We start from the raw sequence: 22,109 nt of genomic DNA, 5'->3' as shown, positions 1-22,109 counted from the left end.
ACACCTCTGGACTTCTTTCTGTGGAGTACGTTAAAGGAGAATGTGTTCCGTGATGTGCCTACAACCCCAGAGGATATGAAACAACGTATTGTGGCAGCCTGCGGCGACATTACACCAGATGTACTGCGGCGTGTACGACATTCATTACGCCAGAGATTGCATTTGTGTGTAGCAAATGATAGCCACCACATTGAACATCTATTGGCCTGACATGTCGGGACACACTCTATTCCACTCCGTAATTGAAAACGGAAACCACGTGTGTACGTGTATCTCACCCCTCATGGTAATGTACATGTGCGTCAGTGAAAAAGACCAATAAAAAGGTGTTAGCATGTGGACGTAACGTGCTGTTCCAGTCTCTTCTGTACCTAAGGTCCATCACCGTTTCCTTTGGATCCCGACGCAATTCGGTGCTCTCCAATAGACACGACTGAACAGCGGAGGAGTGGTACTCAAGCGTCAACTTTAGGTTACAATATCTCCGGATGTAATTAACATTTTACAATGCAACAAAAGGCACTCATTACGTATTTGTTTATATGTTCAGATGTGCTAACAAATCTAACGTGGTTCCATTTAAAAAAAACGTAGGTTTGTGTTAAAAAACATACTTCCGTGCATTTTTTTATGGTTTGTATTAACCAATTACACTAGCCCCTCTCCTCACGGTCGGTCTGTGGAATCGATTCGTCAGTATTTGATGTGGTTTACGAAATATATCCAGCGGTAACGTTAGGTGACACCCTGTAATTTATAACTACCGGGTGATCAAAAAGTCAGTATAAACTGAAAACTGAATAAATCACGGAATAATGTTGATAGAGAGGCAAAAATTGACACACATGCTTGGAATGACATGGGGTTTTATTAGAACCAAAAAATATACAAAATTTCAAAAAATGTCTGACAGATGGCGCTTGATCTGATCAGAATAGCAATATTTAGCATAACAAAGTAAGACAAAGCAAAGATGATGTTCTTTACAGGAAATGCTCAATATGTCCACCATCATTCCTCAACAATAGCTGTAGTCGAGGAATAATGTTGTGAAGAGCACTATAAAGCATGTCCGGAGTTATGGTGAGGCATTGGCGTCGGATGTTGTCTTTCAGCATCCCTAGAGATGTCGGTCGATGAGGATACACTTGCGACTTCAGGTAACCCCAAAGCCAATAATCGCACGGACTGAGGTCTGGGGACCTTGGAGGCCAAGCATGACGGAAGTGGCGGCTGAGCACACGATTATCACCCAACGACGCCCGCAAGAGATCTTTCACGCGTCTAGCAATATGTTTTTTTTTTTTTATCCTAATAAGCCCCATGTCATTTCAAGCATGTGTGTCAATTTTTACCTCTCTATCTACATTATTCCATGGTTCATTAAGTTTTCCAATTTATACTGACTTTTTAATCACCTGTTATATGAAATAAAATCGTCATAACTTCTGAACGGTTTGCGTTATGACGTTAAAACTGCACGGTTGCCCACGGGGCATGATGAGAATTGCATTGTTTGGTTTAGCGACGGAGTGCACTTTCATTTGGATGGGTTCGTGTATAACCAACCTTACAGCACTTGGGGGACTGAGAATCAGCATTTCGCTTTCGAGAAGTCTCTTCCCCCTCAGCGGGTGACTGTGTGTTGTGCAGTGTCCAGTCACGGAATAATCTGTGCGATATCCCTTTATGGCTCGGTGACTACCGAACGGTACGTGAAGGTTTTGAAAGATGATTTTATCCCCATTATCCAAAATGATCCTGATTTTGACAAGACGGAGCTCGACCTCATCGAAGGAGGAGAATTTTTCATATCCTGGAGAAACACCTCGGGGACCGCATTCTGGCCTCTGGAGTACTCAGAATCCACTGACATGGGCCTCAAACGACAGTCACGTTCTCTGGATCTGAACATAAGCAACTTCTTTTTGTGGGGCTATATTGAAGACAAGATGTATAGCAATAATCCCAAAACCATTGACGAGCTGAAAACAGCTGTTCAGGAGGTCATCGACAGCATCGATGTTCCGACACTTCAGCGGGTCATGCAGAATTTCGCTAATCGTCTGCACCGCATCCTCGCCAATCATGGCAGACATCTCGAACATGTCATAACGCGAATCCAAATATATGTAGTGACGTTTATATGTTGAATAAAGTGTGAGCACGCCGTAGTTTGTAACTAATTTACATTTCTTTTCATTTAGCTGCATAATTGTCACCTGTAACTACACTCCTGGAAATTGAAATAAGAACACCGTGAATTCATTGTCCCAGGAAGGGGAAACTTTATTGACACATTCCTGGGGTCAGATACATCACATGATCACACTGACAGAACCACAGGCACATAGACACAGGCAACAGAGCATGCACAATGTCGGCACTAGTACAGTGTATATCCACCTTTCGCAGCAATGCAGGCTGCTATTCTCCCATGGAGACGATCGTAGAGATGCTGGATGTAGTCCTGTGGAACGGCTTGCCATGCCATTTCCACCTGGCGCCTCAGTTGGACCAGCGTTCGTGCTGGACGTGCAGACCGCGTGAGACGACGCTTCATCCAGTCCCAAACATGCTCAATGGGGGACAGATCCGGAGATCTTGCTGGCCAGGGTAGTTGACTTACACCTTCTAGAGCACGTTGGGTGGCACGGGATACATGCGGATGTGCATTGTCCTGTTGGAACAGCAAGTTCCCTTGCCGGTCTAGGAATGGTAGAACGATGGGTTCGATGACGGTTTGGATGTACTGTGCACTATTCAGTGTCCCCTCGACGATCACCAGTGGTGTACGGCCAGTGTAGGAGATCGCTCCCCACACCATGATGCCGGGTGTTGGCCCTGTGTGCCTCGGTCGTATGCAGTCCTGATTGTGGCGCTCACCTGCACGGCGCCAAACACGCATACGACCATCATTGGCACCAAGGCAGAAGCGACTCTCATCGCTGAAGACGACACGTCTCCATTCGTCCCTCCATTCCCGCCTGTCGCGACACCACTGGAAGCGGGCTGCACGATGTTGGGGCGTGAGCGGAAGACGGCCTAACGGTGTGCGGGACCGTAGCCCAGCTTCATGGAGACGGTTGCGAATGGTCCTCGCCGATACCCCAGGAGCAACAGTGTCCTTAATTTGCTGGGAAGTGGCGGTGCGGTCCCCTACGGCACTGCGTAGGATCCTACGGTCTTGGCGTGCATCCGTGCGTCGCTGCGGTCCGGTCCCAGGTCGACGGGCACGTGCACCTTCCGCCGACCACTGGCGACAACATCTATGTACGGTGGAGACCTCACGCCCCACGTGTTGAGCAATTCGGCGGTACGTCCACCCGGCCTCCCGCATGCCCACTATACGCCCTCGCTCAAAGTCCGTCAACTGCACATACGGTTCACGTCCACGCTGTCGCGGCATGCTACCAGTGTTAAAGACTGCGATGGATCTCCGTATGCCACGGCAAACTGGCTGACACTGACGGCGGCGGTGCACAAATGCTGCGCAGCTAGCGCCATTCGACGGCCAACACCGCGGTTCCTGGTGTGTCCGCTGTGCCGTGCGTGTGATCATTGCTTGTACAGCCCTCTCGTAGTGTCCGGAGCAAGTATGGTGGGTCTGACACACCGGTGTCAATGTGTTCTTTTTTCCATTTCCAGGAGTGTATATAGGTGTGGTGTCTGTTCTTTCGGACAGATTGAAATAGCTCTGAGCACTATGGGACTTAACTGCTGAGGTCATCAGTCCCACAGAACTTAGAACTACTAAAACCTAACTAACCTAAGGACATCATACACATCCATGCCCGAGACAGGATTCGAACCTGCGAGCGTAGCGGTCGCGCGGTTCGAGACTGAAGCGCCTAGAACCGCTCGGCCACTCCTCGGACAGATTCCATATTTATATACATAATTAAAGCGATGACGGCCAATGATTCCTTCAGTGCAGCTGCACACTAGGCTCTAACTCTTACAGGAATCGGCATGATGCCGCGAGCAATGAGGACAATCAGCCGAGGCATTACACCAGTAGCATATGGATAAGCTGATATTTTGGATCTAACGGGAAGTGTGCTACAGGAGTCCGAGCAGCTGCTCTATCTGTGTCCGAATGGCGTAGTGGTCAGCGCATTTGTTTAGTAAGCAGGTGACCTGTGTTCGAATCCCAGTCAGGCACGATTTTTCAACTTTCCCCATTGATTTATATCAATACCCACTGGCAGCTAATGGCTTCAATTCCTTCGTTTCTTGCTGATACAACTTTCCAGCGCTAACATTATCCAATTAGCCATAGCACTTAAGTGCTATGTCAGTCGGTCGTAAGGAATTGTGTTCAAATGTGTGTGAAATCTTATGGGACTTAATTGCTAAGGTCATCAGTCCCTAAGCTTACACACTACTTAACCTAAATTATCCTAAGGACAAACACTCAAACCCATGCCCGAGAGAGGTCTCGAACCTCCGCCGGTATCAGCCGCACAGTCCACGACTGCAGCGCCTTAGACCGCTCGGCTCGTAAGGAGGTTAGGTTAGGTTAGGTTAGGTTAGGTTAGATTAGCAGACTAACGCAGGTCAACATGGAGACGTGGCAGAATGCCACAGAGATGGGCTATCACCACCTCGTGGAAGAAGTTTCCCCATTCGTTGGCGCAAATGGGGATACAAAGAAAGGCAGGAAGACCTTTGTGTTTAGCAAGAGAGGCAAAAGACAGATTTCAGATTAGCTGAAGGGTCATCAACCAAATTTCATCTGCATACTGAACGAAACTGTGAGGGATGGAAAAGATTCACCGTGGTTCCACAACCGTATTAGGACGCTGCTATGAAAGCAAAGAGAGTCTCACTCAAAATTCAAACGTAGCCACAGCCTCACAGGTAAACAATAATCAAACGGAGCCAAAGATGTATCGTAAGGATGGCTATCCGTGAAGCGTTCAACGAATATGGAAGTAGAACTCTAGCTACCAAATTGACAGAAAAATTAACAATTCCTGGTCTAATGTCAAACCAGTAAACGGACTGAAGTCATCTATCCAGACACTTTGAGACCATAATGGCACCAAAACAGGGAATGACACAGAAAAGCCCGAGGTACTAAACTCTTTTTTCGAACTGTTTCGCAGAGAAAGATCGCACTGTAGTTCCTCCTCTAACTCATCGCACGAGCGAAAAAATGCCACGTATCGATATAAGAGACCAGGTGACAGAAAAGAACTGAAATGTCTCAACAGAGGAAAGGCCACTGGACCTGGCGTGACACGATTTCAGTTCTACGCAGAGTAAGCCAAAGAACTTGGCCCTGTCCTACCAGTACTGTAGCGCAGGTCTCTTAGGGAGCGAGGGTTCCTAATGACTAGCAAAACCACAGGTCATAGCCTTTTTCAAGAAGGGTTTTTAGTCTCCGACGAGTGTCAGTTATAGAATTTTGGATCGTGTTTTATTCTTGCGCATTACAACATTTCTGGAGGCCGGAAAAGTCCTCTACAGGAACAAAAAGAGTTTCGAAAAGAAAGATTTTGTGTAGCCCATCTGGCTCTGTTTCCCCTACAGCGACATCCAGACAGCTATAGATACAGATCCCCTAATAGAAACAGTGCTCCTTGACTTTCGGAAGGCTTTCGATACAGTTCCGCACCGCCGCCTGCTGAACAAAATATGAGTATACGGAATATCAGACCAACTGTACGTGTGGACTGAAGAGCTGGCAAACAGAATACATCATGTCATTCTGAACGGGGAGAAGTCTTCAGACGTAAAAGGAACTTTGGACAGTGCGCCAGGGGAGTGTTATAGCACCATTACTTTTGGTAATATATGTAAATGAACTAGTAGAACGCCGAAAGTTCTATGAGGCTTTTAAGTAGGTGATGCTTTTGTATACAGAAAAGTAGCAACGCTAGAAAATTGTAGCGATATGCAGGATTAGCGGCAGTGTTACGACGCTTGGTGCAGGGAGTGACGCTGAACCTGAACATAAACGAATGCAAGGAACTGCGAACGCAACGGCAGTGATACTCTTTACGGTATGATTACACGATTCCAGAACAATCCCTGTAAGCAGTTATTTCCACAAAACATCTAGGAGTGTGTGTGTGTGTGGATCGATTTAAAGTGGAAGGACCACACAAAATTTATTGCGAGTAAGGCAGAGGGCAGAATGAGCTTAAGGGGCTCCGGAACGCCCTATACTTGCAATGTTAAAATAACGCTTATAAATTACATCTTTCCTCACAAAGTATTTGAGGTAGGAAGTTGAACTTTTTACAGATTATTTATTGGAATATGGGCTACAACTTAACACAGGGATTTTACAAAATTTTAGTTCAGTTATTAAAGATGATTTTTTTCAATTGTAATGAACATTCACATCTTTTTGCAATTTTTTATTTATATATTCAAAAATATACAGTTTTTTGGAAAAAGGCTGTGTTAAATTATGCAGATGGTACTGTGTAACATCTACTGAAAGTTTGAAACAAATATGTTTGGAAGATCCTTAGAAAACATGTAATTAGTATGAGAAAATAAAAGTTTTGGGAATCGAGCGACAAAGATTGGATTAACTTTTTAGTGCATTCCAGGTCCATAGGATGGATTATCTTCATCCTCTGCAAACTCCTCCTCCAGCTTCCTCTTGTTCCTCCTCCTGTTTACTCTTGCTTGTATTTCTAGACTCTTTACAGCCCTGTCTGCAGCCCGAAGGCGTTCCTTGTCTAAAGCTCGTACCATGTTAGAACCTATCTTCATTCCAATATTTCTAAATACCTTGCACCTTACAATGTTGCCATCATTGAAAGTCGCAACAGCATCATACACACCAAAGTGAAGTGTTTCTATTCCAACAAATACAGTCTTGGGGATTCTCGACCATATAACACTATTTACACTTTCATTGGGGTTTTGAGTTTTTCCGTGAATACACTTTTTCAACAGTTCAGGTGCTGCTAAGTCTCTGAAAATAGGTTAGCTACAACACATACTTTATCTCACATCACTAAAATGTACCTGATGAACACGGATGTTAATAATAACACCATTTGACAGCAGTTTAACAGCGCCACAGTGGATCACGCCCATGTAGAACACATTTCAAAAAAAATTTAAAAATAGTTGTAGTCTTCGGAATTGAATAAATTATATATCTATTAAAAGGTAATAGTCTGCAGATTCAGAAAACGCAAAAAAGTAAAAATTGAACTTTTCATGATTTTGAGCCTTTCCGGAGCCCCTTCATTGGAAGAATCCTCAGCAAATGTAGTCCATCAGGGAAGGAAGTAGCTTACAAAACACTTGCCCGACCAACAACGAATACAGTTCGTCAGTGTAGGGTCCACACGAAATAGGATTGGTAGAAGAAATACAGAAGATTCAAAGAAGAGCAAAACATTTCGTTACGGGTTTATTTAGTAGGCACGAAAGCGTTACGGAGATGCCCAGTAAACTCCAGTGGCACACATTGTAAGTCAGAGGTTCCCAACAGGTGGTCCCCTGGGGGTCTGCGAGCTATGCCAGAGGGGTCCGGCAAGATGCTGTTAGAATAAAAAATATATTAAACATATTTCGTATGATAACATATCTTTTTGTTTTGGTCGCTTCCTGCATGAGCAGAGCTTTAGCGAACGCTAACTTCTACGTCTGGCGTCTTCCTAGAGCCAACTGACACTAGCACACTCTAGCGCAAAACTAGGATTACATAGAGGCTCGACATGCGGTCGGATTTCAGAGTGAAAGTTTCAAGTTTTGAACCTAATATTTCAGAAATAATGGACTCAAAGGTCAGATTGAACTCATCTCATTAAGAACTGAAAATTAAAACTGACTGTATACTGATGGAGTACTCTGCTGTAACTGTATTTTTTCAAACAAATAATACCTTGTATGAAATTAGTGTTTTCTTATTTTTCATACATGTCTACTCAATGCTATCTCAAGTGTAGTACACTTGAAAGACCAATAAACTCAGTTTTAATTTTTTCCTGTCAGTTTCAGTTCACACTCAATTTTTATTTTTTTAAGGAGTTCGTTATACTAAACACCCAGATTTGAAGACAAAGATTTTGAGCAATAATCAAAAATTTAACAATAACAATGATGGCTAAATTGAAAAAGTTTTAAGCTCAATATTTTTTTCAATAATGAATGTGTCAATGTTTTTTCTAAGTACCAGAAATAAAAAAGTATAAAAAGACTCTTAATTTGGCTTTTTTAGGTACTTGATACTGTGATATGACAAGGTACCAATAATGCTCGATAAGGGAGTCCTCCAGAAAATTTTGTTGGGAATCTCTGCTGTAAGAGATGCGTTCTTCAGCACAGCGTCGTCCACCGTTGAGATTCAGAAGCGAACGTTCCTAGAAGAGTCAAGCAACATGCTTCCTCCTGTGGGTACTTCGCGAAAACATCATGAAGATTAAAATCAGAAAGATTCGAATCCACACGGAAGCTAGCAGTAACTATTCTTCCCACTAACCTTACGCGGCTGGATCAGGAAATGAGGAAAAGATACTAGTACACAAAATACGCTCCGCCAGACACCGTAAGGTGGCTTGCGAAGTATTGGCGTATATGTGGATAGATGTAACGCTGTGCCCCTGAGACGAGGAAGCGAAGCAAGCAGCAGTGGAGACACGTACGTAGATTTATTGGCTGGCTCTGAGCACTATGGAACTCAACTGCTGAGGTCATTAGTCCCCTAGAACTTAGAACTAGTTAAACCTAACTAACCTAAGGACATCACAAATATCCATGCCCGAGGCAGGATTCGAACCTGCGACCGGAGCGGTCTTGCGGTTCCAGACTGCAGCGCCTTTAACCGCACGGCCACTTCGGTCGGCGTAGATTTATTCCTGCAGTGAAAAGCGATGATTCAGGTGACGCTCAGTGTGTTTAGGACTGGCAGGTTAGCGCATTGTACTCATCAAGGGCAGACTGTTACGAGAGTGTACTACCCTGATGATTTTGTGGAGGCTATCGAGACGAAGCATAGAGTGAAACTGTCCAAGGCGGAACGTTTGCTTCACTACAACATAGGATACAGTCACACGTGTGCGTCTATATATGTCAAATTTTGCCTTCCCTTCCCCTCCCCCTATTTTGTTGACAGGATTGATTTCTTCCTCTTACGTCGGATGAGGGAATATTGCATTCCAGGCATTTGCAGAATTACGACGAGATGACTTTCATGGTGGAACGTCTTCTGAACAATCAAAATGCAGACTTTTACAACCAAAGTCTCAGCGAAGATCATGTGTTGCTATAAAAATGAGTCACTGTTAAGGGTGATTATTTAGAGAAGGACAGACTCCGTCACCATGGTTTAACGCAGCAGCTTGATTTTTCTCCTTTCCAAGCTAATGATTAAAGCTTTACGATTACGCCTTAGATATGTCATGAAAGCGATTCTCTCTACCTGCAGCGACCCGTGATCTGTTTCAATTTTTTTTTTTTGGCCATCAGTCTACTGACTGGTTTGATGCGGCCCGCCACGAATTCCTTTCCTGTGCTAACCTCTTCATCTCAGAGTAGCACTTGCAACCTACGTCCTCAATTATTTGCTTAGCGTATTCCAATCTCTGTGTTCCTCTACAGTTTTTGCCCTCTACAGCTCCCTCTAGTACCATGGAAGTCATTCCCTCATGTCTTAGCAGATGTCCTATCATCCTGTCCCTTCTCCTTATCAGTGTTTTCCACATATTCCTTTCCTCTCCGATTCTCCGTAGAACCTCCTCATTCCTTATCTTATCAGTCCACCTAATTTTCAACATTCGTCTATAGCACCACATCTCAAATGCTTCGATTCTCTTCTGTTCCGGTTTTCCCATAGTCCATGTTTCACTACCATACAATGCTGTACTCCAGACGTACATCCTCAGAAATTTCTTCCTCAAATTAAGGCCGGTATTTGATATTAGTAGACTTCTCTTGGCCAGAAATGCCTTTTTTGCCATAGCGAGTCTGCTTTTGATGTCCTCCTTACTGTTTCGATACGAAATCGAAAGCGCGATGGAACCTCTTTGCCTGTAGCTAAGCAACCGCCTTTTTCGCAACCCGACGGTGGGCAGGCGCTGTCTCTGCTGCTTCGACTTAACGGCGATCTACGTTGCCCTCAGTCGTTGACCACTGATAACTGGACGATGCCCGTCCAAGGTCAAGTGCTGGTAGGATTCTTACAGGAAATCCAAATTAACATTTTATTGTTACTCTAAATATACAGTCATTAATATCGATTCAGTTGTCGTGTATCAACGGCAATTTATCAGTTCTTACTGTGTTACCAGCTGGATTCTTATAATTCAGCATACTACTTTTGTGTATCCTGTGTAAAATCTTGGTCTCTTTTACTCGCTTCAGTATACTGTGTCTGCGAAAATTTGTTTTACACCGAAACCTGCCCTTTTCTGAACCCTATGTAACATCGTACCAGGCTAAGGATTAAACTTATGTATAGTCTGAATTGTTAAAAACAAACTGTAGCTTGTATAACGTTTCCAGTGTTGAGATGGCCTTATGGGCACGGTCCAAAAGTAAGAAAATAAAAAAAAGAGTGCTGGTACCCATGTTGGGACATTAATGTTATCACCACCTGCCAAAACTGAATATCATTTCGAGCGAGTCTGTATTGGTATTCTATCAACTTTACATGCCCAGGAAGCATGTCACTCGGACTTGATATAGGGCACCCTTTGAACTTCGTCTGTTTTTTTGTGTCTGCGGAAATCACCGACAAACTGGAATTGCTGGGGCGTATGAACTTGTGTGATGAGTTTCTTTATGTGTATACTGTATGGGTTTCTATTGGGAGCTCTACGGTCACAGGTTCGAATCCTGCCTCGGGCATGGGTGTGTGTGATGTCCTTAGGTTAGTTAGGTTTAAGTAGTTCTAAGTTCTAGGGGACTTATGACCTAAGATGTTGAGTCCCATAGTTCTCAGAGCCATTTTTTATTGGGAGCTATATACTGTGCCACAATCTTCTTCATAGTTTGTGCTTCAGATCTGAGTTAACCTCGGCTTCATTTGAAGACTTTACCAATTGGCGTAACTTGGACTGGTATAATTCATCATGCCTCTGTTATTTCTGTCTATCACCTTTGAGCCAGGTTCGTAATATATGGATATTGTTTGTCCTGCCTTTAGGCTGATTTTGATACTCAAGATTAATTTTACTGGTTGCTGTTTTAAGTGAAGCATCGAGAGCGTTCTTGTTTAAACTTCGTTTATACATATTTTATAAAACCATTCTGAATAATCTCTATCTAAAACCAATTTATGAACATTGCTACTTGTTGTTTGGCAGAAATTTGCATTTTACTATCTTACTTATGACCGGTCAAAAAATATTTCTTTCCTCTATGTTTCACATTGTTTCCGGGTCGTTCCTTTCTTGTTCTTATCGTGTTTTTACAGCTGGTAATTAAACCGTTACTTAAATGTTTGTTGATGATTAACATGGGTTCCTTAAAATGTTCCCTTTCTTTTTTAGTAGTAGCTGAAGTTATATTGTGCGTTGATGGTTTTACGTTGTCTGAGAACCACCTAAGTGAGGTCAACGTTTACTCGATCTCACAATTTCTAAATTCAAATTAAACCTTATACAGTGTGAGGCAGAAGGTAAGGTATATGCTTTGAGGAGTCATAGCAACAGTAATTCTGAACAAAAAACTTCATATGGACGTATGCCGTATTCTGAATACTTACTAAGATACTACACATTTAATGTACATTGTTATTTATCTTCTGTATTATTCAAACACTGTCATTCTTTATAAGGTGCCAAAGTAGTAAAGAGGCCGTTGAGGCGAAGAGTTTGATACAGGACACTTGTGGTCTTCCAAGTCGGGAAACCATCTCATACTGGCCAGCAAAACGTACCCAAGCTACAGAAAATTTCAACATTTTCCCGCCGTCTACGCGCAAAATATTAATTCAAATCAAAATGGTTCAAATGGCTCTGAGCACTATGGGACTTAATATCTGAGGTCATCAGTCTCGGGCCTCTGGCGTGGATGTGTGTGATGTCCTTAGGTTAGTTAGGTTTCAGTGGTTCTAAGTTCTAGGGGACTGACGACCTCAGATGTTAAGTCCCATAGCGCTCAGAGCCATTTGAACCATCATCAGTCCTTAGAACTGAGTTAACCTGGGCTTCACTTCACCTAACTAACCTAAGAATGCAACACACATCCATGCCCGAAGCAGGAATCGAACCTGCGACCATAACGGTCGCGCGGTTCCAGACTGAAGCGCCTAGAACCGCTCGGCCGCAGCGGCCGGCCAAAATATTAGTCATCGAGAAAAAATGAACTTGGAATGTTTTGTAGGAAATGCAGTTTAATTTTCTACGGTGAATCGATTCCGCTGAAGGGTGCGGTTTTCCAGTTATTAAAGAAAAACGTGCAAATGTTATATTAAATGTGTTGTGTGTCATAAACCATTCGAAATAGGGCACATGTCCATATGAAGCTTTTTGTTGAGAATCACTATATTATCACGCTTAAAAGCATGTGTCTGTTCTCCTGACTCACCCTGTATATTATTTATTCATTGGCCATTCCTTGAATTTATTTGAGAGTGTTAATTTCGTATGTTAAAGTAAGTTTCTAACTACAGCTTGGAAAATTTTTCTTTAGCAAATTTGTCTTGTTTTTGTAAAGTGTTATATTTTTTGTGGCCTGTCGCCTTACCGCTCCCAGATCCTCCCCTGCTAAAGTATTTCATGTAGCAAGGATTACGTTTATCGGTAGCTCGAGGAAGGCTAAAAGCAGTTAAATACTGTTGCCTGTCAAGAAATTAAAAGTGGACGTTGAAAGTAAGGTTAGGCAAAGCACTCAGAGGAAATGGCTCTGTGCGAATACTGCACCGAGTTCACAGCAGTGTGGCTGGCCAAAAAATACCGCATGACGCATTTTGGAAGCCGTGCTGCCCCAACTGTGAATTCAGCGCACCGCGCTCGCACAGAGCTGGCTGGGGCGGAAATAAATTGCGGCCACCCCTGGAGAGTGGCCAGCGGCTCTCTGTCTGGCTGTAACTCTCGCCCCCTCGGTACCTCAGTCACAGAGGGGGCGGTGGGGGCGGGGGTGGAGGGAGGGGTGGGGGCGGTCGCGGTGCGCTGCCCTAGGTAGTGCGACCTGCCAGGTCCCTCCTTCATCATCGCAGCGAGAGTCATGCAGCGCTGCAGCACAAGTACACATATACTGTATAAATCTTAAGAGCTAAGCAGGCGCGCCGTGAGACGCGCTCCCGCTTACTGTGTAATCTGAATTGTAAAAGAGCGTAAACGGCGAAATTGTTCGCCAGCGAGAGGGAGTACAGAAACAACACGCATGCAGGATTATCGCGTAATCTGCTCCAACTCCGCCGCCGCCGCTACATGCGCTGCGCCATCGCCGCCGCAAGCTTAGCATATCGGAACAATGGGGGAGGGGAGAGGTGACCACGCCACGCGGGAGGCGCGAGCAGTAATTGAGAGTTACGTGTGAGCTCAGATTCTCATCTCGCACGCGAGGCGCTAGATAATATTCATCTTACAACTCCGTCGCCATCTCGGCGTGATTTAGCCAAAGCTGAGGCCGCAAAAACGCAGCGCTATAGGTCGACCGAGCGAAGTGTGGTCACGTGATGTGTGCAGCGCCTGACTGAATTGCATTGTGCTTCGTAGCGTAACAGATAAAGCACTTGATGTACTCTGGGAGTACGCGAATTCTCCAGAGGAGAAGCACAAAAGAAGATGGTTCGTGGTCGAACTGACGATATCGCTCGTCAAATGGTTCCGAAACACACCTATAACCTACAGACACAGGGATCACTCCGTCTGCCTATTATCATATAAATATCAACAGAGTTCGTAATTAACTTCGCGTTCTTTACATCAGTTCAGCAGCCATTATCGTCTTATAATTCAGAGTGTTTACCTTAGTGTCAGCTACACGACTAAAATTTGCGATTCCACTCAGGCCATACGCGTTGCAAGTTCTACACTACTGGCCATTAAAATTGCTACACCACGAAGATGACGTGCTACAGACGCGAAATTTAACCGACAGGAAGAAGATGCTGTGATATGCAAATGATTAGCTTTTCAGAGCATTCACACAAGGTTGGCACCGGTGGCGACACCTACAACGTGCCGACATGAGGAAAGTTTACAACCGATTTCTCATACACAAACAGCAGTTGACCGGCTTTGCCTGGTGAAACGTTGTTGTGATGCCTCGTGTAAGGAGCAGAAATGCGTACCATCACGTTTCCGACTTTGATAAAGGTCGGATTGTAGCCTATCGCGATTACGGTTTATCGTATCGCGACATTGCTGATCGCGTCGATCGAGATCCAATGACTGTTAGCACAACATGGAATCGGTGGGTTCAGGAGGGTAATACGGAACGCCGTGCTGGATCCCAACAGCCTCGTATCACTAGCAGTCGAGATAACAGGCATCTTATCCGCATGACTCTTAACGGATCGTGCAGCCACGTCTCGATCCCTGAGTCAACTGATGGGGACGTTTGCAAGACAACAACCATCTGCACGAACACTTCCACGACGTTTGCAGCAGCACGGACTATCAGCTCGGAGACCATGGCTGCGGTTACCCTTAACGCTGCATCACAGATAGGAGGGCCTGCGATGGTGTACTCAGCGACGAACCTGGGTGCGCGAATGGCAAAAAGTCATTTTTTCGGGTGAATTCAGGTTCTGTTTACAGTATCATGATGGTCGCATCCGTGTTTGGCGACATCGCGGTGGACGCACATTGAAAGCGTGTATTCGTCATCGGCATACTGCCGTATCACCCGGCGTGATGGTATGGGGTGCCATTGGTTACACGTCTCGGTCACCTCTTGTTCGCCTTGACGGCACTTTAAACAGTGGACGTTACATTTCAAATGTGTTATGACCCGTGGTTGTACCCTTCATTCGATCCCTGCGAAACCCCACATTTCAGCAGGATAATGCACGACCGCATGTTGCAGGTCCTGTACGGGCCTTTCTGGATACAGAAAACGTTCGACTGCTGCCATGGCCAGCACATTCTCTAGATCTCTCACCAATTGAAAACGTCTGGTCAATGGTGGCCGAGCAACTGGCTCGTCACAATACGCCAGTCACTACTCTTGATGGACTGTGGTATCGTGTTGAAGCTGCATGGGCAGCTGTACCTGTACACGCCATCCAAGCTCTGTTTGACTCAGTGGCCAGGCGTATCAAGGCCGTTATTACGGCCAGAGATGGTTGTTCTGGGTACGGATTTCTCAGGATCTATGCAACCAAATTTCGTGAAAATGTAATCACATGACAGTTCTAGTATAATATATTTGTCGAATGAATACCCGTTTATTACCTACATTTCTTCTTGGTGTAGCAATTGTAATGGCCAGTAGTGTATTTCCAAACTTCGCTCTATTGGCGTGATTTTGTTTTGTGATTCTCAACATCTTACTTTAATTACTTTAAAATTTTCGGTTCTAACATTTATTACCTTAGCGTTATTTAAAACAATTCGTTGGCTTCTGATTTCCGGCGGAAGTTTACTCGAAAACATATGAAAGAGAATGATAGCATACGACGTTCAAGACCCACCGATAACGACATCTTTAGACCCCATAGAATCATATTACACAAGAATTGGGAAGTAGGGTGTGGATACTTGTTCGAATTGATTCCAGTATTAGCTTCAAATCATTTAATGAAATTGTGGCTAACTTAAATCACGCTGGCGGACGGGTGTTTCAACCCTTCTCTACTGTATATTATGACAGTGTCCTATCAACTATTAAGCTATTAAGCGCCCTGTCTCGATCATCAGCACACTGACATTAATAATGTTTGGGCATATCTTTGCAGAGTCTTGGGAAATCATTGCAGTACTAACCGCCGGCTTTGATCATTGGTTTAAAGGTAATGAGTGCTCTGACATTGGTGTCCATTTTGATTTGCATTTTAGCAGAGGTACTTGTCGTTATATTTTCTTTACTTTCGAGTTAAATTATGTTTACAGTAATACGCGCAGTTCATTGCGATTTTAATTCGAGCAATTTGTCGTAGGACCACCACAGCTGTAATGCTTTTTCTTAGGATACTCGGTTTGTTTTCTTTCAGATAAATCACGTTATATTTTTGTTATATCCACTTCGATTTGCTCATGATATGCACATATATTAGTAACTGTGTCTCGCAGTCTTCACTTGAGATGTAAATATGAACAGTATTTTTCGATACTTGATTAGATTTGTATACGGCAAACTTCGTTTTAGTTCATGGTGTCTATTGTGATCCTCACTGTGCCTGCAGGTACTCTATTCGTTTTCTTTTTGACAAATAGTTCTTCCTTTGTAACAATCGTTTCCGTGCACTACTATCCTGGATTTTATGCAGCCCGGAATGTCTTGAAATACCATCCGCAAGATTTTCTTATTCTCTGATTTGCTATGCGCAGACTACTGGTCCTATAGAAAAAATGAACGGGAAATTTTTGTACGAAATTTAATGCATTTATGGCCTCTAGTGAAAACGTATCATAGTACAATATTTAAATACATCAGATTTCGTACTAAAAGGACCTGTTCATTTTTTTTTGTGGCAATAATAAATAGGTCCGCAGCTCGTGGTCTAGCGGTAGCGTTCTCGCTTCCCGAGCACCGGGGTCCTGGCTCCGATTCCGGGCGGCGTCAGGGATTTTCACCTGCCCCGAGATGACTGGGTGGTGTTGTGTTGCCTTCATCATCATCATTCGTCCCCATTACGGTCGGAGGAAGGCAACAGAAAACCGCCTCCGTCAGGACCTTGCCTAATACGTTCTGCCAGAAGCATGGGACTTCATTTCCATTCTAACAAATAGCGCATAGTGAGTGAGAGAATATGAAAATCTTGTGCTTGTTACTTGAAGGCATTGTGGGTTGCATACAGCCCATGGATAGAGGCAGCTGAATCAAGATCTATATTTGTAACCGCGTATCGAAGTCTCCACTTGAACTACGTAGCTAAAGCGTATTTCTCGACACTAGTTTTGATTTCTTTACTGCACATGTTTTATTTTTATTTTGCGTCGTGTATGCAGGTCATCATTACAGTTGTACAGTTTTTTTACGATACTTCATTCGTTTCTTTTCGGATAAATCGTTAAAATTCTTCCTGTAAAACCGTTAAAGATTTACTTCTGAAACTGTGAATTGAATCTCCGTTTGAGCTACAAAAGTAAAATGTATTTTTCGATACCAGCCACAATTTATTTACAAAAAATAATTTTTTACTCCGTATTTTAAGTCGTTATGCCCGTTGCAGCTGTAGAGCTTTTTTTTTACGACACTCGGTCATTAGGAGTTTGACATTAGGCCGGTATTACACTATCAAATTTGTTTGTCAAATATTTGATCAAAGATGTGATCAAATATTCCGTCAAATGTATTTGACAAAGATTTCTGACGTAGCGCTAGAAGGGGTATTACACTGTCATCATATTTTTCGTCAAAGTTCAAGATGGCTGACAACAACTTGGTATTAACCGCAGCAGTTGCATGTATCACAATTTCACTGTGTGCACATGCGGAAGAGAAGCGGGGAAAAAAAAGGAAACACACCTGGGTGGAGCCGTGGGTTTTACGACGACACGATAAAAGCATTCTACAAAACTTTTTACGTGAGCTTATAATGGAAGACGACAAGTCGTACATCAGTTACTTAAGAATGGATGAGCATACATTTCTGCTTGTGCTCAGTGAAGTGTATCCTCACATCATAAAGTACAATCTTCGGGGTCAGGTCAGGTCTCCAATCTTCGTAATCTATTTTTGTATTCAGCGTGACTCACGTTGCAAAGCGCCTCATCAGCTTCATACATCTCTATTAATTTTGTAGTTGTCGGCACACACCAATTATATTTAAAGGCAATGTTTATAAAAACACTACAGACGACAGACAGCGCTCCATGTGGTAACATGTCACATTGCAGTGAACAGAAGACAAGCGACTTCTTTGATCAAATCTACAGCGAGGCCCTAGATTTGATAAAATATTGGACGACATTTGACAAAGTTCCCTATTACACCATCAAATACACTCCTGGAAATGGAAAAAAGAACACATTGACGCCGGTGTGTCAGACGCACCATACTTGCTCCGGACACTGCGAGAGGGCTGTACAAGCAATGATCACACGCGCGGCACAGCGGACACACCAGGAACCGCGGTGTTGGCCGTCGAATGGCGCTAGCTGCGCAGCATTTGTGCACCGCCGCCGTCAGTGTCAGCCAGTTTTCCGTGGCATACGGAGCTCCATCGCAGTCTTTAACACTGGTAGCATGCCGCGACAGCGTGGACGTGAACCGTATGTGCAGTTGACGGACTTTGAGCGAGGGCGTATAGTGGGCATGCGGGAGGCCGGGTGGACGTACCGCCGAATTGCTCAACACGTGGGGCGTGAGGTCTCCACAGTACATCGATGTTGTCGCCAGTGGTCGGCGGAAGGTGCACGTGCCCGTCGACCTGGGACAGGACCGCAGCGACGCACGGATGCACGCCAAGACCGTAGGATCCTACGCAGTGCCGTAGGGGACCGCACCGCCACTTCCCAGCAAATTAGGGACACAGTTGCCCCTGGGGTATCGGCGAGGACCATTCGCAACCGTCTCCATGAAGCTGGGCTACGGTCCCGCACACCGTTAGGCCGTCTTCCGCTTACGCCCCAACATCGTGCAGCCCGCCTCCAGTGGTGTCGCGACAGGCGTGAATGGAGGGACGAATGGAGACGTGTCGTCTTCAGCGATGAGAGTCGCTTCTGCCTTGGTGCCAATGATGGTCGTATGCGTGTTTGGCGCCGTGCAGGTGAGCGCCACAATCAGGACTGCATACTACCGAGGCACACAGGGCCAACACCCGGCATCATGGTGTGGGCAGCGATCTCCTACACTGGCCGTACACCATGCTGCACTGAATAGTGCACGGTACATCCAAACCGTCATCGAACCCATCGTTCTACCATTCCTAGACCGGCAAGGGAACTTGCTGTTCCAACAGGACAATGCACGTCCGCATGTATCCCGTGCCACCCAACGTGCTCTAGAAGGTGTAAGTCAACTACCCTGGCCAGCAAAATCTCCGGATCTGTCCCCCATTGAGCATGTTTGGGACTGGATGAAGCGTCGTCTCACGCGGTCTGCACGTCCAGCACGAACGCTGGTCCAACTGAGGCGCCAGGTGGAAATGGCATGGCAAGCCGTTCCACAGGACTACATCCAGCATCTCTACGATCGTCTCCATGGGAGAATAGCAGCCTGCATTGCTGCGAAAGGTGGATATACACTGTACTAGTGCCGACATTGTGCATGCTCTGTTGCCTGTGTCTATGTGCCTGTGGTTCTGTCAGTGTGATCATGTGATGTATCTGACCCCAGGAATGTGTCAATAAAGTTTCCCCTTCCTGGGACAATGAATTCACGGTGTTCTTATTTCAATTTCCAGGAGTGTATCTTTGACAAAGATATTGGACAAAGAAATTTGATAGTGTAATACCGGCCTAAGTAATGTTCCGAGTGAACGTTTGTTACGGGCAGGTATGACGTCACGTAGCCATATAGACATCGCCACTGATCGAAGCTGACGGTCTGTACTGCAGGCTGCGTTCTGAAGACACGGGGGGTGAGAATTAAAGCGAGTCGGCGTGCGGCGGCTGCAGCGCGGCGCTGTCAGCGGGCGGCAGCTGGGGGAATGCTGTGTGCGCGCCGGCGCCCGCACCTGCTTGCTTCTTGGTGTAGAACTCGAAGGCGGAGAGCGGGCCGTTGGTGCTGGAGCAGCGCGAGTCGTTGGCGCGCAGCAGCACGCGCCAGCCGAAGCGGCGCTCCACGTCGCGCACCGCCAGCTGCACGCTGGGCAGCACGGCGCGCAGCGACTGCTCGTGCTCCGGGTCGTCGGGCGCGATCAGCGCCAGCTGCACCAGCCGCCGGCGGTCGGGGGCGGCGCTGGGGGCGGCACTGGGGGCGGCGGGGGCGGCCAGCGGTAGCAGCGCGACGGCGGCCGCCGCCACCAGCAGCCAGCGCCCGCGCCACATCACATCGTCGCCGCCTGCCGCGTTACCGTGGTTACCAACGCTCAGCATCGTGCGCGCCTGCCTGCCTGCCTGCCTCGTCAGACCGCGCAACGGCAGAAAACTCCGTGCCGTAACCGCTGCCCGATGCCAATTTTCGATTCTTCATTTGCTTACTTATCTCAGGCAATAACAAACGTGAACTACAGTTTTGCTTACCTCACATGAGACACACTCTTCTACGCTGTGCATCTTAACCCTACTTTGTAAGTAGGCTGTTTAGGTTTTTATATTGATGACGCCATGTAGCGCTCTGTATGAAAATCACTGGCTGTGCTGTGTGCAGTCTGTGGCTGGTTTGCATTGTTGTTTGCTATTGTAGTGTTGGGCAGCTGGATGTTAACAGCGCATAGCGTTGCACAGTTGGAGGTGAGCCGCCGGCAGTGGTGAATGTGGGGAGAGAGACGGCGGAATTTTGAGAGCGGACGATCTGGACGTGTGTTCATCAGAAAAAGTACACTGTTATATTAATAGGATTTTGTTTGAACACATTTGTAATGCACATTCTTGACCCGTGAAATTTTCTATATGAGACTGTCACTGCAGTGCAAACTGATGTCGTAAATATTTCGGTACGAAAGCCAAGTGACCTTGACGTAATGCATTGTGAGCGGCCAGCTGTGCCAGCCGCCTGGAGAAAAAGCCATTAGGTGGAGAAAAAAAGAGGCCATTAACCTCACTATTGACATTCCTTTGTAGAAAGCATCGCAAATATGACACGCTATTACTTGGAAACATATGATTATACTGTGGAGCATGTACTTTGTGCTACTTACTGAAATGCTTATGAATTGATGGGAAATATTCTTACATCTGCACACCTGATTATGACAAGTGTCTTTCTACGAGAATTGAGAGAAATTCTACTAGCTTATGAAATGCCACGTGACTATTGAATGATATTGTTATGCTTTGCTTTACATAGTTGGTTATTTCATTTCATATCTGTTTTCCAGCTGTGTTGCAGCATTGGTTTTATAAAACGAAATTAAATGCATTTGCTAATGTGAACACTTTCTGTCAACAGATCTGTTAAATAATAATTTTATGATCCACATTCTTCAAAAAAAGGAGCACTTGGAAGATCATTAAGAAGGGGCTAATAACAGTAACTGCATACATAATTTTCTTTTCACGTACTTGGTAATTTTTTGTAGAATAGGTTTTTGTGGTGCACCACTTTCATTACATAGACATTAAGATGTGAATATACATTTCCCTTACTGCATTATTGTTTTTAGTGTACTATTTTTTCTGCTTGTGGGTCATGTTTAGGTATAAGTTACTGCATTTGCTGCTGCTGCTTGCCAGGCATTGTGCTATTAAATTTCACTTTGTATTACTCTGTTAAGCCAGTTTTACTACTGATTTATTTTTCTTTTTGCTGCACATTGGCTCATATTAATGATAATGTTACATTTGCTTTGCTAATTTAAATATACTGCTGCTTCCTTTGCCAAATTGCATTTTTTTGTCATTGCTGTTTGTGTTAATTGTTTTGTACTGCTGCATTGCCTTAGTATATATATCTGAGCTCAGTAGATTTAAGTTAGCTTAAGAGGGGGTAGACTGTATAAGAAACTAACTATGGAGAATAGGTGGGTCTGCTCTGCGATGACCTACTTACCAATATTCTTCAAAACCTCGACTGAGTCTACTGTGAGTTTTCTCTGTTGTGGCCCATTACCTATCTGCATGTCAAGAGTCAGCACTGTCTTTCCGTTGGAAGGACAACACTACATCTTCAAGACTGCATGGAAATCCACTACTTCCGTGTCCATTTTCTTTTACTGCTCAGACTTTGTGCATAAAGTTGTAATTAATACTGTGATGAATGATCAGGACTATCTTTATGAACTGTGAGAAAATTTTACCTTTTGACCAACATTGTATTAATAAGTGTGTGCATTTGATATCTTTGTTATTGTAATTATGAAAAAATTTCTTCAAATCTGTATTGGCCACTGCCCAAAACAATTTGTAAAATTTTTTGTGGGGAGCATGGGGGCTATGTAAGTAGGCTGTTTAGGTTTTTATATTGGTAACGCC

The 22,109-nt window shown here is 44.8% G+C and overlaps 1 protein-coding gene across 1 annotated transcript in view; it reads right to left on the bottom strand.

Moving 5' to 3' along the window:
- Positions 1 to 19,830, bottom strand: part of LOC126187866 (atrial natriuretic peptide receptor 1-like) — a 1,317,386-nt gene extending 1,297,556 nt beyond the window's left edge. Inside the window, exon 1 of the mRNA XM_049929189.1 lies at positions 19,712 to 19,830. The gene's annotated coding sequence lies outside the window, so the exon portion shown is untranslated. The remainder of the gene's footprint in view (positions 1 to 19,711) is intronic.
- Positions 19,831 to 22,109: the final 2,279 nt, after the last annotated feature.

Source organism: Schistocerca cancellata, chromosome 5, assembly GCF_023864275.1.
Source record: "Schistocerca cancellata isolate TAMUIC-IGC-003103 chromosome 5, iqSchCanc2.1, whole genome shotgun sequence".
Classification (NCBI taxonomy): Eukaryota; Metazoa; Arthropoda; class Insecta; order Orthoptera; family Acrididae; genus Schistocerca; species Schistocerca cancellata.
This window is presented reverse-complemented; position numbering and strand designations above follow the sequence as displayed.